Source organism: Schistocerca serialis, chromosome 7, assembly GCF_023864345.2.
Source record: "Schistocerca serialis cubense isolate TAMUIC-IGC-003099 chromosome 7, iqSchSeri2.2, whole genome shotgun sequence".
Classification (NCBI taxonomy): Eukaryota; Metazoa; Arthropoda; class Insecta; order Orthoptera; family Acrididae; genus Schistocerca; species Schistocerca serialis.
Genome location: NC_064644.1, coordinates 612,939,484 through 612,953,599, shown reverse-complemented (window position 1 = coordinate 612,953,599; position 14,116 = coordinate 612,939,484).

Genomic DNA, 14,116 nt, shown 5'->3' with positions numbered 1-14,116 from the left:
TTAAGAGAGTCATAGTTACTCCTGTCAGTTGCTCCCCGTTTTACGACAGTCTCAGTTTCAAACTTCTTCTAGCCAGTTCTCCTAAAGCGATACGCCATTATCTGTCAACATAATGACTTTCACAGAACTCCTGCCGGAGCTTCTCGAGTTTGCCGATATATTCCATGTGTTGACGAGGCATTTGGATGCCTTAAGAGAGTTATAGTTAAACCTGTCAGTTGCTCTCCGTTCTACAACAGTCACATCTACAAGCTTACTCTGGCCACATCACCTGAAGCGATACGCCATTATCTGTCGACATAAAGACTTTCACAGTACTCCTGCTAGTAGCTCCTCCAGTTTGCCCATGTATTTCGCCTGTTGACGAGGTATTTGGCTACCTTAAGAGAGTCATAGTTACTCCTGCCAGTGTCTCCCCGTTAAACCACAGTCACATCTACAAGCTCACTCTGCCACGTTCACCACAAGCGGTACGCCATTATTTGTCGACATTATGACCTTCACAGTACTCCTGCTGGGAGCTTCTCGAGTTTGCCGATATATTTCGCCTGTGGACGAGGCATTTGGTTACCTTTAGAGAGTCGTAGTTACTCTTGCCAATTGTTCCCCGTTTTACCACAGTCACATTTTCAAGCTTTCTCTCGCCAGTTCACCTGAAGCGATACGCCATTATCTGTCGACATAAAGACTTTCACAGTACTCATGCTAGTTGCTCCTCCAGTTTGCCGATGTATTTCGCCTGTTGACGAGGCATTTGGCTACCTTAAGAGAGTCATAGTTACTCCTGCTAGTGTCTCCCCGTTAAGCCACAGTCACATCTACAAGCTCACTCTGCCACGTTCACCACAAGCGGTACGCCATTATTTGTCGACATTATGACCTTCACAGTACTCCTGCTGGGAGCTTCTCGAGTTTGCCGATATATTTCGCCTGTGGACGAGGCATTTGGTTACCTTTAGAGAGTCGTAGTTACCCTTGCCAATTGTTCCACGTTTTACCACAGTCACATTTTCAAGCTTTCTCTCGCCAGTTCACCTGAAGCGATACGCAGTTATCTGTCGCCATAAAGACTTTCACAGTACGCCTGCCGGGAGCTTCTCGAGTTTGCCGATGTATTTCGCCTGTTGACGAGGCATTTAGTTACCTTAAGAGAGTCATAGTTACTCCTGTCAGTTGCTCCCCGTTTTACGACAGTCTCAGTTTCAAACTTCTTCTAGCCAGTTCTCCTAAAGCGATACGCCATTATCTGTCAACATAATGACTTTCACAGAACTCCTGCCCGGAGCTTCTCGAGTTTGCCGATATATTTCATGTGTTGACGAGGCATTTGGATGCCTTAAGAGAGTCATAGTTAAACCTGTCAGTTGCTCTCCGTTCTACAACAGTCACATCTACAAGCTTACTCTGGCCACAGCACCTGAAGCGATATGCCATTATCTGTCGACATAAAGACTTTCACAGTACTCCTGCTAGTAGCTCCTCCAGTTTGCCCATGTATTTCGCCTGTTGACGAGGCATTTGGCTACCTTAAGAGAGTCATAGTTACTCCTGCCAGTGTCTCCCCGTTAAACCACAGTCACATCTACAAGCTCACTCTGCCACGTTCACCACAAGCGGTACGCCATTATTTGTCGACATTATGACCTTCACAGTACTCCTGCTGGGAGCTTCTCGAGTTTGCCGATATATGTCGCCTGTGGACGAGGCATTTGGTTACCTTTAGAGAGTCGTAGTTACTCTTGCCAATTGTTCCCCGTTTTACCACAGTCACATTTTCAATCTTTCTCTCGCCAGTTCACCCGAAGCGATACGCAGTTATCTGTCGACATAAAGACTTTCACAGTACGCCTGCCGGGAGCTTCTCGAGTTTGCCGATGTATTTCGCCTGTTGACGAGGCATTTAGCTACCTTAAGAGAGTCATAGTTACTCCTGTCAGTTGCTCCCCGTTTTACGACAGTGACAGTTTCAAACTTCTTCTAGCCAGTTCTCCTAAAGCGATACACCATTATCTGTCAACATAATGACTTTCACAGTACTCCTGCCCGGAGCTTCTCGAGTTTGCCGATATATTTCACGTGTTGACGAGCCATTTGGATGCCTTAAGAGAGTTATAGTTAAACCTGTCAGTTGCTCTCCGTTCTACAACAGTCACGTCTACAAGCTTACTCTGGCCACATCACCTGAAGCGATACGCCATTATCTGTCGACATAAAGACTTTCACAGTACTCCTGCTAGTAGCTCCTCCAGTTTGCCGATGTATTTCGCCTGTTGACGAGGCATTTGGCTACCTTAAGAGAGTCATAGTTACTCCTGCCAGTGTCTCCCCGTTAAACCACAGTCACATCTACAAGCTCACTCTGCCACGTTCACCACAAGCGGTACGCCATTATTTGTCGACATTATGACCTTCACAGTACTCCTGCTGGGAGCTTCTCGAGTTTGCCGATATATTTCGCCTGTGGACGAGGCATTTGGTTACCTTTAGAGAGTCGTAGTTACCCTTGCCAATTGTTCCACGTTTTACCACAGTCACATTTTCAAGCTTTCTCTCGCCAGTTCACCTGAAGCGATACGCAGTTATCTGTCGCCATAAAGACTTTCACAGTACGCCTGCCGGGAGCATCTCGAGTTTGCCGATGTATTTCGCCTGTTGACGAGGCATTTAGTTACCTTAAGAGAGTCATAGTTACTCCTGTCAGTTGCTCCCCGTTTTACGACAGTCTCAGTTTCAAACTTCTTCTAGCCAGTTCTCCTAAAGCGATACGCCATTATCTGTCAACATAATGACTTTCACAGAACTCCTGCCCGGAGCTTCTCGAGTTTGCCGATATATTTCATGTGTTGACGAGGCATTTGGATGCCTTAAGAGAGTCATAGTTAAACCTGTCAGTTGCTCTCCGTTCTACAACAGTCACATCTACAAGCTTACTCTGGCCACAGCACCTGAAGCGATATGCCATTATCTGTCGACATAAAGACTTTCACAGTACTCCTGCTAGTAGCTCCTCCAGTTTGCCCATGTATTTCGCCTGTTGACGAGGCATTTGGCTACCTTAAGAGAGTCATAGTTACTCCTGCCAGTGTCTCCCCGTTAAACCACAGTCACATCTACAAGCTCACTCTGCCACGTTCACCACAAGCGGTACGCCATTATTTGTCGACATTATGACCTTCACAGTACTCCTGCTGGGAGCTTCTCGAGTTTGCCGATATATGTCGCCTCTGGACGAGGCATTTGGTTACCTTTAGAGAGTCGTAGTTACTCTTGCCAATTGTTCCCCGTTTTACCACAGTCACATTTTCAATCTTTCTCTCGCCAGTTCACCCGAAGCGATACGCAGTTATCTGTCGACATAAAGACTTTCACAGTACGCCTGCCGGGAGCTTCTCGAGTTTGCCGATGTATTTCGCCTGTTGACGAGGCATTTAGCTACCTTAAGAGAGTCATAGTTACTCCTGTCAGTTGCTCCCCGTTTTACGACAGTGACAGTTTCAAACTTCTTCTAGCCAGTTCTCCTAAAGCGATACACCATTATCTGTCAACATAATGACTTTCACAGTACTCCTGCCCGGAGCTTCTCGAGTTTGCCGATATATTTCACGTGTTGACGAGCCATTTGGATGCCTTAAGAGAGTTATAGTTAAACCTGTCAGTTGCTCTCCGTTCTACAACAGTCACGTCTACAAGCTTACTCTGGCCACATCACCTGAAGCGATACGCCATTATCTGTCGACATAAAGACTTTCACAGTACTCCTGCTAGTAGCTCCTCCAGTTTGCCGATGTATTTCGCCTGTTGACGAGGCATTTGGCTACCTTAAGAGAGTCATAGTTACTCCTGCCAGTGTCTCCCCGTTAAACCACAGTCACATCTACAAGCTCACTCTGCCACGTTCACCACAAGCGGTACGCCATTATTTGTCGACATTATGACCTTCACAGTACTCCTGCTGGGAGCTTCTCGAGTTTGCCGATATATTTCGCCTGTGGACGAGGCATTTGGTTACCTTTAGAGAGTCGTAGTTACCCTTGCCAATTGTTCCACGTTTTACCACAGTCACATTTTCAAGCTTTCTCTCGCCAGTTCACCTGAAGCGATACGCAGTTATCTGTCGCCATAAAGACTTTCACAGTACGCCTGCCGGGAGCTTCTCGAGTTTGCCGATGTATTTCGCCTGTTGACGAGGCATTTAGTTACCTTAAGAGAGTCATAGTTACTCCTGTCAGTTGCTCCCCGTTTTACGACAGTCTCAGTTTCAAACTTCTTCTAGCCAGTTCTCCTAAAGCGATACGCCATTATCTGTCAACATAATGACTTTCACAGAACTCCTGCCCGGAGCTTCTCGAGTTTGCCGATATATTTCATGTGTTGACGAGGCATTTGGATGCCTTAAGAGAGTCATAGTTAAACCTGTCAGTTGCTCTCCGTTCTACAACAGTCACATCTACAAGCTTACTCTGGCCACAGCACCTGAAGCGATACGCCATTATCTGTCGACATAAAGACTTTCACAGTACTCCTGCTAGTAGCTCCTCCAGTTTGCCCATGTATTTCGCCTGTTGACGAGGCATTTGGCTACCTTAAGAGAGTCATAGTTACTCCTGCCAGTGTCTCCCCGTTAAACCACAGTCACATCTACAAGCTCACTCTGCCACGTTCACCACAAGCGGTACGCCATTATTTGTCGACATTATGACCTTCACAGTACTCCTGCTGGGAGCATCTCGAGTTTGCCGATATATTTCGCCTGTGGACGAGGCATTTGGTTACCTTTAGAGAGTCGTAGTTACTCTTGCCAATTGTTCCCCGTTTTACCACAGTCACATTTTCAAGCTTTCTCTCGCCAGTTCACCTGAAGCGATACGCAGTTATCTGTCGCCATAAAGACTTTCACAGTACGCCTGCCGGGAGCTTCTCGAGTTTGCCGATGTATTTCGCCTGTTGACGAGGCATTTAGTTACCTTAAGAGAGTCATAGTTACTCCTGTCAGTTGCTCCCCGTTTTACGACAGTCTCAGTTTCAAACTTCTTCTAGCCAGTTCTCCTAAAGCGATACGCCATTATCTGTCAACATAATGACTTTCACAGAACTCCTGCCCGGAGCTTCTCGAGTTTGCCGATATATTTCATGTGTTGACGAGGCATTTGGATGCCTTAAGAGAGTCATAGTTAAACCTGTCAGTTGCTCTCCGTTCTACAACAGTCACGTCTACAAGCTTACTCTGGCCACATCACCTGAAGCGATACGCCATTATCTGTCGACATAAAGACTTTCACAGTACTCCTGCTAGTAGCTCCTCCAGTTTGCCCATGTATTTCGCCTGTTGACGAGGCATTTGGCTACCTTAAGAGAGTCATAGTTACTCCTGCCAGTGTCTCCCCGTTAAACCACAGTCACATCTACAAGCTCACTCTGCCACGTTCACCACAAGCGGTACGCCATTATTTGTCGACATTATGACCTTCACAGTACTCCTGCTGGGAGCTTCTCGAGTTTGCCGATATATGTCGCCTGTGGACGAGGCATTTGGTTACCTTTAGAGAGTCGTAGTTACTCTTGCCAATTGTTCCCCGTTTTACCACAGTCACATTTTCAAGCTTTCTCTCGCCAGTTCACCCGAAGCGATACGCAGTTATCTGTCGACATAAAGACTTTCACAGTACGCCTGCCGGGAGCTTCTCGAGTTTGCCGATGTATTTCGCCTGTTGACGAGGCATTTAGCTACCTTAAGAGAGTCATAGTTACTCCTGTCAGTTGCTCCCCGTTTTACGACAGTGACAGTTTCAAACTTCTTCTAGCCAGTTCTCCTAAAGCGATACACCATTATCTGTCAACATAATGACTTTCACAGTACTCCTGCCCGGAGCTTCTCGAGTTTGCCGATATATTTCACGTGTTGACGAGCCATTTGGATGCCTTAAGAGAGTTATAGTTAAACCTGTCAGTTGCTCTCCGTTCTACAACAGTCACGTCTACAAGCTTACTCTGGCCACATCACCTGAAGCGATACGCCATTATCTGTCGACATAAAGACTTTCACAGTACTCCTGCTAGTAGCTCCTCCAGTTTGCCGATGTATTTCGCCTGTTGACGAGGCATTTGGCTACCTTAAGAGAGTCATAGTTACTCCTGCCAGTGTCTCCCCGTTAAACCACAGTCACATCTACAAGCTCACTCTGCCACGTTCACCACAAGCGGTACGCCATTATTTGTCGACATTATGACCTTCACAGTACTCCTGCTGGGAGCTTCTCGAGTTTGCCGATATATTTCGCCTGTGGACGAGGCATTTGGTTACCTTTAGAGAGTCGTAGTTACCCTTGCCAATTGTTCCACGTTTTACCACAGTCACATTTTCAAGCTTTCTCTCGCCAGTTCACCTGAAGCGATACGCAGTTATCTGTCGCCATAAAGACTTTCACAGTACGCCTGCCGGGAGCTTCTCGAGTTTGCCGATGTATTTCGCCTGTTGACGAGGCATTTAGTTACCTTAAGAGAGTCATAGTTACTCCTGTCAGTTGCTCCCCGTTTTACGACAGTCTCAGTTTCAAACTTCTTCTAGCCAGTTCTCCTAAAGCGATACGCCATTATCTGTCAACATAATGACTTTCACAGAACTCCTGCCCGGAGCTTCTCGAGTTTGCCGATATATTTCATGTGTTGACGAGGCATTTGGATGCCTTAAGAGAGTCATAGTTAAACCTGTCAGTTGCTCTCCGTTCTACAACAGTCACGTCTACAAGCTTACTCTGGCCACATCACCTGAAGCGATACGCCATTATCTGTCGACATAAAGACTTTCACAGTACTCCTGCTAGTAGCTCCTCCAGTTTGCCCATGTATTTCGCCTGTTGACGAGGCATTTGGCTACCTTAAGAGAGTCATAGTTACTCCTGCCAGTGTCTCCCCGTTAAACCACAGTCACATCTACAAGCTCACTCTGCCACGTTCACCACAAGCGGTACGCCATTATTTGTCGACATTATGACCTTCACAGTACTCCTGCTGGGAGCTTCTCGAGTTTGCCGATATATGTCGCCTGTGGACGAGGCATTTGGTTACCTTTAGAGAGTCGTAGTTACTCTTGCCAATTGTTCCCCGTTTTACCACAGTCACATTTTCAAGCTTTCTCTCGCCAGTTCACCCGAAGCGATACGCAGTTATCTGTCGACATAAAGACTTTCACAGTACGCCTGCCGGGAGCTTCTCGAGTTTGCCGATGTATTTCGCCTGTTGACGAGGCATTTAGCTACCTTAAGAGAGTCATAGTTACTCCTGTCAGTTGCTCCCCGTTTTACGACAGTGACAGTTTCAAACTTCTTCTAGCCAGTTCTCCTAAAGCGATACACCATTATCTGTCAACATAATGACTTTCACAGTACTCCTGCCCGGAGCTTCTCGAGTTTGCCGATATATTTCACGTGTTGACGAGCCATTTGGATGCCTTAAGAGAGTTATAGTTAAACCTGTCAGTTGCTCTCCGTTCTACAACAGTCACGTCTACAAGCTTACTCTGGCCACATCACCTGAAGCGATACGCCATTATCTGTCGACATAAAGACTTTCACAGTACTCCTGCTAGTAGCTCCTCCAGTTTGCCCATGTATTTCGCCTGTTGACGAGGCATTTGGCTACCTTAAGAGAGTCATAGTTACTCCTGCCAGTGTCTCCCCGTTAAACCACAGTCACATCTACAAGCTCACTCTGCCACGTTCACCACAAGCGGTACGCCATTATTTGTCGACATTATGACCTTCACAGTACTCCTGCTGGGAGCTTCTCGAGTTTGCCGATATATTTCGCCTGTGGACGAGGCATTTGGTTACCTTTAGAGAGTCGTAGTTACCCTTGCCAATTGTTCCACGTTTTACCACAGTCACATTTTCAAGCTTTCTCTCGCCAGTTCACCTGAAGCGATACGCAGTTATCTGTCGCCATAAAGACTTTCACAGTACGCCTGCCGGGAGCTTCTCGAGTTTGCCGATGTATTTCGCCTGTTGACGAGGCATTTAGTTACCTTAAGAGAGTCATAGTTACTCCTGTCAGTTGCTCCCCGTTTTACGACAGTCTCAGTTTCAAACTTCTTCTAGCCAGTTCTCCTAAAGCGATACGCCATTATCTGTCAACATAATGACTTTCACAGAACTCCTGCCCGGAGCTTCTCGAGTTTGCCGATATATTTCATGTGTTGACGAGGCATTTGGATGCCTTAAGAGAGTCATAGTTAAACCTGTCAGTTGCTCTCCGTTCTACAACAGTCACATCTACAAGCTTACTCTGGCCACAGCACCTGAAGCGATACGCCATTATCTGTCGACATAAAGACTTTCACAGTACTCCTGCTAGTAGCTCCTCCAGTTTGCCCATGTATTTCGCCTGTTGACGAGGCATTTGGCTACCTTAAGAGAGTCATAGTTACTCCTGCCAGTGTCTCCCCGTTAAACCACAGTCACATCTACAAGCTCACTCTGCCACGTTCACCACAAGCGGTACGCCATTATTTGTCGACATTATGACCTTCACAGTACTCCTGCTGGGAGCTTCTCGAGTTTGCCGATATATGTCGCCTGTGGACGAGGCATTTGGTTACCTTTAGAGAGTCGTAGTTACTCTTGCCAATTGTTCCCCGTTTTACCACAGTCACATTTTCAATCTTTCTCTCGCCAGTTCACCCGAAGCGATACGCAGTTATCTGTCGACATAAAGACTTTCACAGTACGCCTGCCGGGAGCTTCTCGAGTTTGCCGATGTATTTCGCCTGTTGACGAGGCATTTAGCTACCTTAAGAGAGTCATAGTTACTCCTGTCAGTTGCTCCCCGTTTTACGACAGTGACAGTTTCAAACTTCTTCTAGCCAGTTCTCCTAAAGCGATACACCATTATCTGTCAACATAATGACTTTCACAGTACTCCTGCCCGGAGCTTCTCGAGTTTGCCGATATATTTCACGTGTTGACGAGCCATTTGGATGCCTTAAGAGAGTTATAGTTAAACCTGTCAGTTGCTCTCCGTTCTACAACAGTCACGTCTACAAGCTTACTCTGGCCACATCACCTGAAGCGATACGCCATTATCTGTCGACATAAAGACTTTCACAGTACTCCTGCTAGTAGCTCCTCCAGTTTGCCGATGTATTTCGCCTGTTGACGAGGCATTTGGCTACCTTAAGAGAGTCATAGTTACTCCTGCCAGTGTCTCCCCGTTAAACCACAGTCACATCTACAAGCTCACTCTGCCACGTTCACCACAAGCGGTACGCCATTATTTGTCGACATTATGACCTTCACAGTACTCCTGCTGGGAGCTTCTCGAGTTTGCCGATATATTTCGCCTGTGGACGAGGCATTTGGTTACCTTTAGAGAGTCGTAGTTACTCTTGCCAATTGTTCCCCGTTTTACCACAGTCACATTTTCAAGCTTTCTCTCGCCAGTTCACCTGAAGCGATACGCAGTTATCTGTCGCCATAAAGACTTTCACAGTACGCCTGCCGGGAGCTTCTCGAGTTTGCCGATGTATTTCGCCTGTTGACGAGGCATTTAGCTACCTTAAGAGAGTCATAGTTACTCCTGCCAGTGTCTCCCCGTTAAACCACAGTCACATCTACGACAGTCACAGTTTCAAACTTCTTCTAGCCAGTTCTCCTAAAGCGATACGCCATTATCTGTCAACATAATGACTTTCACAGAACTCCTGCCCGGAGCTTCTCGAGTTTGCCGATATATTTCATGTGTTGACGAGGCATTTGGATACCTTAAGAGAGTTATAGTTAAACCTGTCAGTTGCTCTCCGTTCTACAACAGTCACATCTACAAGCTTACTCTGGCCACAGCACCTGAAGCGATACGCCATTATCTGTCGACATAAAGACTTTCACAGTACTCCTGCTAGTAGCTCCTCCAGTTTGCCCATGTATTTCGCCTGTTGACGAGGCATTTGGCTACCTTAAGAGAGTCATAGTTACTCCTGCCAGTGTCTCCCCGTTAAACCAAAGTCACATCTACAAGCTCACTCTGCCACGTTCACCACAAGCGGTACGCCATTATTTGTCGACATTATGACCTTCACAGTACTCCTGCTGGGAGCTTCTCGAGTTTGCCGATATATTTCGCCTGTGGACGAGGCATTTGGTTACCTTTAGAGAGTCGTAGTTACTCTTGCCAATTGTTCCCCGTTTTACCACAGTCACATTTTCAAGCTTTCTCTCGCCAGTTCACCTGAAGCGATACGCAGTTATCTGTCGCCATAAAGACTTTCACAGTACGCCTGCCGGGAGCTTCTCGAGTTTGCCGATGTATTTCGCCTGTTGACGAGGCATTTAGTTACCTTAAGAGAGTCATAGTTACTCCTGTCAGTTGCTCCCCGTTTTACGACAGTCTCAGTTTCAAACTTCTTCTAGCCAGTTCTCCTAAAGCGATACGCCATTATCTGTCAACATAATGACTTTCACAGAACTCCTGCCCGGAGCTTCTCGAGTTTGCCGATATATTTCATGTGTTGACGAGGCATTTGGATGCCTTAAGAGAGTCATAGTTAAACCTGTCAGTTGCTCTCCGTTCTACAACAGTCACATCTACAAGCTTACTCTGGCCACAGCACCTGAAGCGATACGCCATTATCTGTCGACATAAAGACTTTCACAGTACTCCTGCTAGTAGCTCCGCCAGTTTGCCCATGTATTTCGCCTGTTGACGAGGCATTTGGCTACCTTAAGAGAGTCATAGTTACTCCTGCCAGTGTCTCCCCGTTAAACCACAGTCACATCTACAAGCTCACTCTGCCACGTTCACCACAAGCGGTACGCCATTATTTGTCGACATTATGACCTTCACAGTACTCCTGCTGGGAGCTTCTCGAGTTTGCCGATATATGTCGCCTGTGGACGAGGCATTTGGTTACCTTTAGAGAGTCGTAGTTACTCTTGCCAATTGTTCCCCGTTTTACCACAGTCACATTTTCAAGCTTTCTCTCGCCAGTTCACCCGAAGCGATACGCAGTTATCTGTCGACATAAAGACTTTCACAGTACGCCTGCCGGGAGCTTCTCGAGTTTGCCGATGTATTTCGCCTGTTGACGAGGCATTTAGCTACCTTAAGAGAGACATAGTTACTCCTGTCAGTTGCTCCCCGTTTTACGACAGTCACAGTTTCAAACTTCTTCTAGCCAGTTCTCCTAAAGCGATACACCATTATCTGTCAACATAATGACTTTCACAGTACTCCTGCCCGGAGCTTCTCGAGTTTGCCGATATATTTCACGTGTTGACGAGCCATTTGGATGCCTTAAGAGAGTTATAGTTAAACCTGTCAGTTGCTCTCCGTTCTACAACAGTCACGTCTACAAGCTTACTCTGGCCACATCACCTGAAGCGATACGCCATTATCTGTCGACATAAAGACTTTCACAGTACTCCTGCTAGTAGCTCCTCCAGTTTGCCGATGTAATTCGCCTGTTGACGAGGCATTTGGCTACCTTAAGAGAGTCATAGTTACTCCTGCCAGTGTCTCCCCGTTAAACTACAGTCACATCTACAAGCTCACTCTGCCACGTTCACCACAAGCGGTACGCCATTATTTGTCGACATTATGACCTTCACAGTACTCCTGCTGGGAGCTTCTCGAGTTTGCCGATATATTTCGCCTGTGGACGAGGCATTTGGTTACCTTTAGAGAGTCGTAGTTACTCTTGCCAATTGTTCCCCGTTTTACCACAGTCACATTTTCAAGCTTTCTCTCGCCAGTTCACCTGAAGCGATACGCAGTTATCTGTCGCCATAAAGACTTTCACAGTACGCCTGCCGGGAGCTTCTCGAGTTTGCCGATGTATTTCGCCTGTTGACGAGGCATTTAGCTACCTTAAGAGAGTCATAGTTACTCCTGCCAGTGTCTCCCCGTTAAACCACAGTCACATCTACGACAGTCACAGTTTCAAACTTCTTCTAGCCAGTTCTCCTAAAGCGATACGCCATTATCTGTCAACATAATGACTTTCACAGAACTCCTGCCCGGAGCTTCTCGAGTTTGCCGATATATTTCATGTGTTGACGAGGCATTTGGATACCTTAAGAGAGTTATAGTTAAACCTGTCAGTTGCTCTCCGTTCTACAACAGTCACATCTACAAGCTTACTCTGGCCACAGCACCTGAAGCGATACGCCATTATCTGTCGACATAAAGACTTTCACAGTACTCCTGCTAGTAGCTCCTCCAGTTTGCCCATGTATTTCGCCTGTTGACGAGGCATTTGGCTACCTTAAGAGAGTCATAGTTACTCCTGCCAGTGTCTCCCCGTTAAACCACAGTCACATCTACAAGCTCACTCTGCCACGTTCACCACAAGCGGTACGCCATTATTTGTCGACATTATGACCTCGGTACACTACAGGTGCCGATGTGAGTGACTATTGCCAGGACTCGGGGCCAGATTTATCAGCAGGCACGACGAAGTGGAGTGGTGGCTGATGAGAGTGTTCATCGCCTGGACCTGATACGGGGCGGTAGGAAGACCAGGACCTGGCGTACTTGGAAATAAATGATGAGGTAAGATAATGGAATATGAATTATGAGGTAAGAAATATGTGAACATATAAATGCAGAAAGCACGCTTTAATAGGATTTTTTTGTGTGTGAACAGATGTTGAAATAAGAGGAAAGATCTATGGAATGTTGTTTTGGTTTGCACTGCAGTGCCAAATGTTACACTGAACAATCCCTCTCCTTTCCTTTTGTGTTAGTCCGCTTTGTATGTGTGTACCCTTGTGTATTTGTGTTCTTCCTGTTATATGTTTAGCTAACAAAATTTATGTTGTAGAATTTTCTAATACTGAGCTACATTCACGATGATCAGGAATACTATTAGCCTCAAATATAATTTGCATTAATAATATGTTATTTATTTTGTAAAGATGGTTATACATTATTTTCTAAAACTATTCTGATCTTGTACATATATACTTATGTCATAACTCCTGCAACTCTGACATGTATGTTTATTCCTATTCTTTTGTAAGGCCTGTATTACTCTAAATGTTATCTGTATTACTATGGTTTTAATGATGTAAAATTGTAATTGACACCAGTTCATCAAATTCAGTAACTTGTAAGCATTCATTTCAGTGCACACATTTCTGTTGGTCATAGTATATGCACAATATGTGAAAGGTTAGGACTATTAGTGTTTTCACATGTGTTAATATTTCAGCAAGGGACTGGTTTACAGCACTACTGGTTCTAAGGACAATTCCAAAAACTTTTTGAGTGCATAAGTAATAGTTTATGGACTTGCTATACTGTCCGCAAAACTCTTCGATTGTGATTCAGCACCTGCACAGCCGCAACAGTTGGCTGCTGGCCGTCTCTACAAGGACTGCAGTGGGTCTGCACCTTTGATGGCCCACCAATACCATATCCTCTACCAGGACTACATTGGGTCTGCTCTGATGTGGCCCATTACCTGTCTGTGTGTCAAGAGTCAGCACTGTCTTTCCGTTGGAAGGACAACACTATTTCTTCAAGACTGCATGGAAATCCACTACTTCCATGTGCAATTTGTTTACTGCTCAGAGATTGAGAAAAAAGAAGAAAACTGTAATTACTATTGTGATGAATGATCAGAACTGCCTTTATGAGAACAATTTTTGCTTTTGGCCAACATTGCATCAATAAGTGTGTGCATTTGATATCTTTGTTATTGTAATTATGTAAAATTTTATCAAACTATTATTGGCCACTGCCCAAAACAATTTGTAAAATTTTTTATGGGGAGCATGGGGGCTAACAAGTGGGCTGTTTAGGTTTTTATGTTGATAACGTCACGTAGCGCTCTATGTGAAAATCACTGACTATCCTGTGTGCATCCTGTGGCCGGTTTGTATTGTTGGAATATTTGTTATTGTAGTGTTGGTCAGCGGAATGTGAACGGTGCGTAGCGTTTCGAGTTTGGAGGTGAGCCAAAAGCAGTGGCGGATATAAGGAGAGAGATAACAGAATTTTAATAGTGGGCGATCTGGACGTGTGTCTGCCAGAAAGTGTAAATTTGTAATATTCGATATCATGAAGTGATATATATATATATTATTATTCTGAACTTTATTAAGGTAAATACATTGATTGTTCT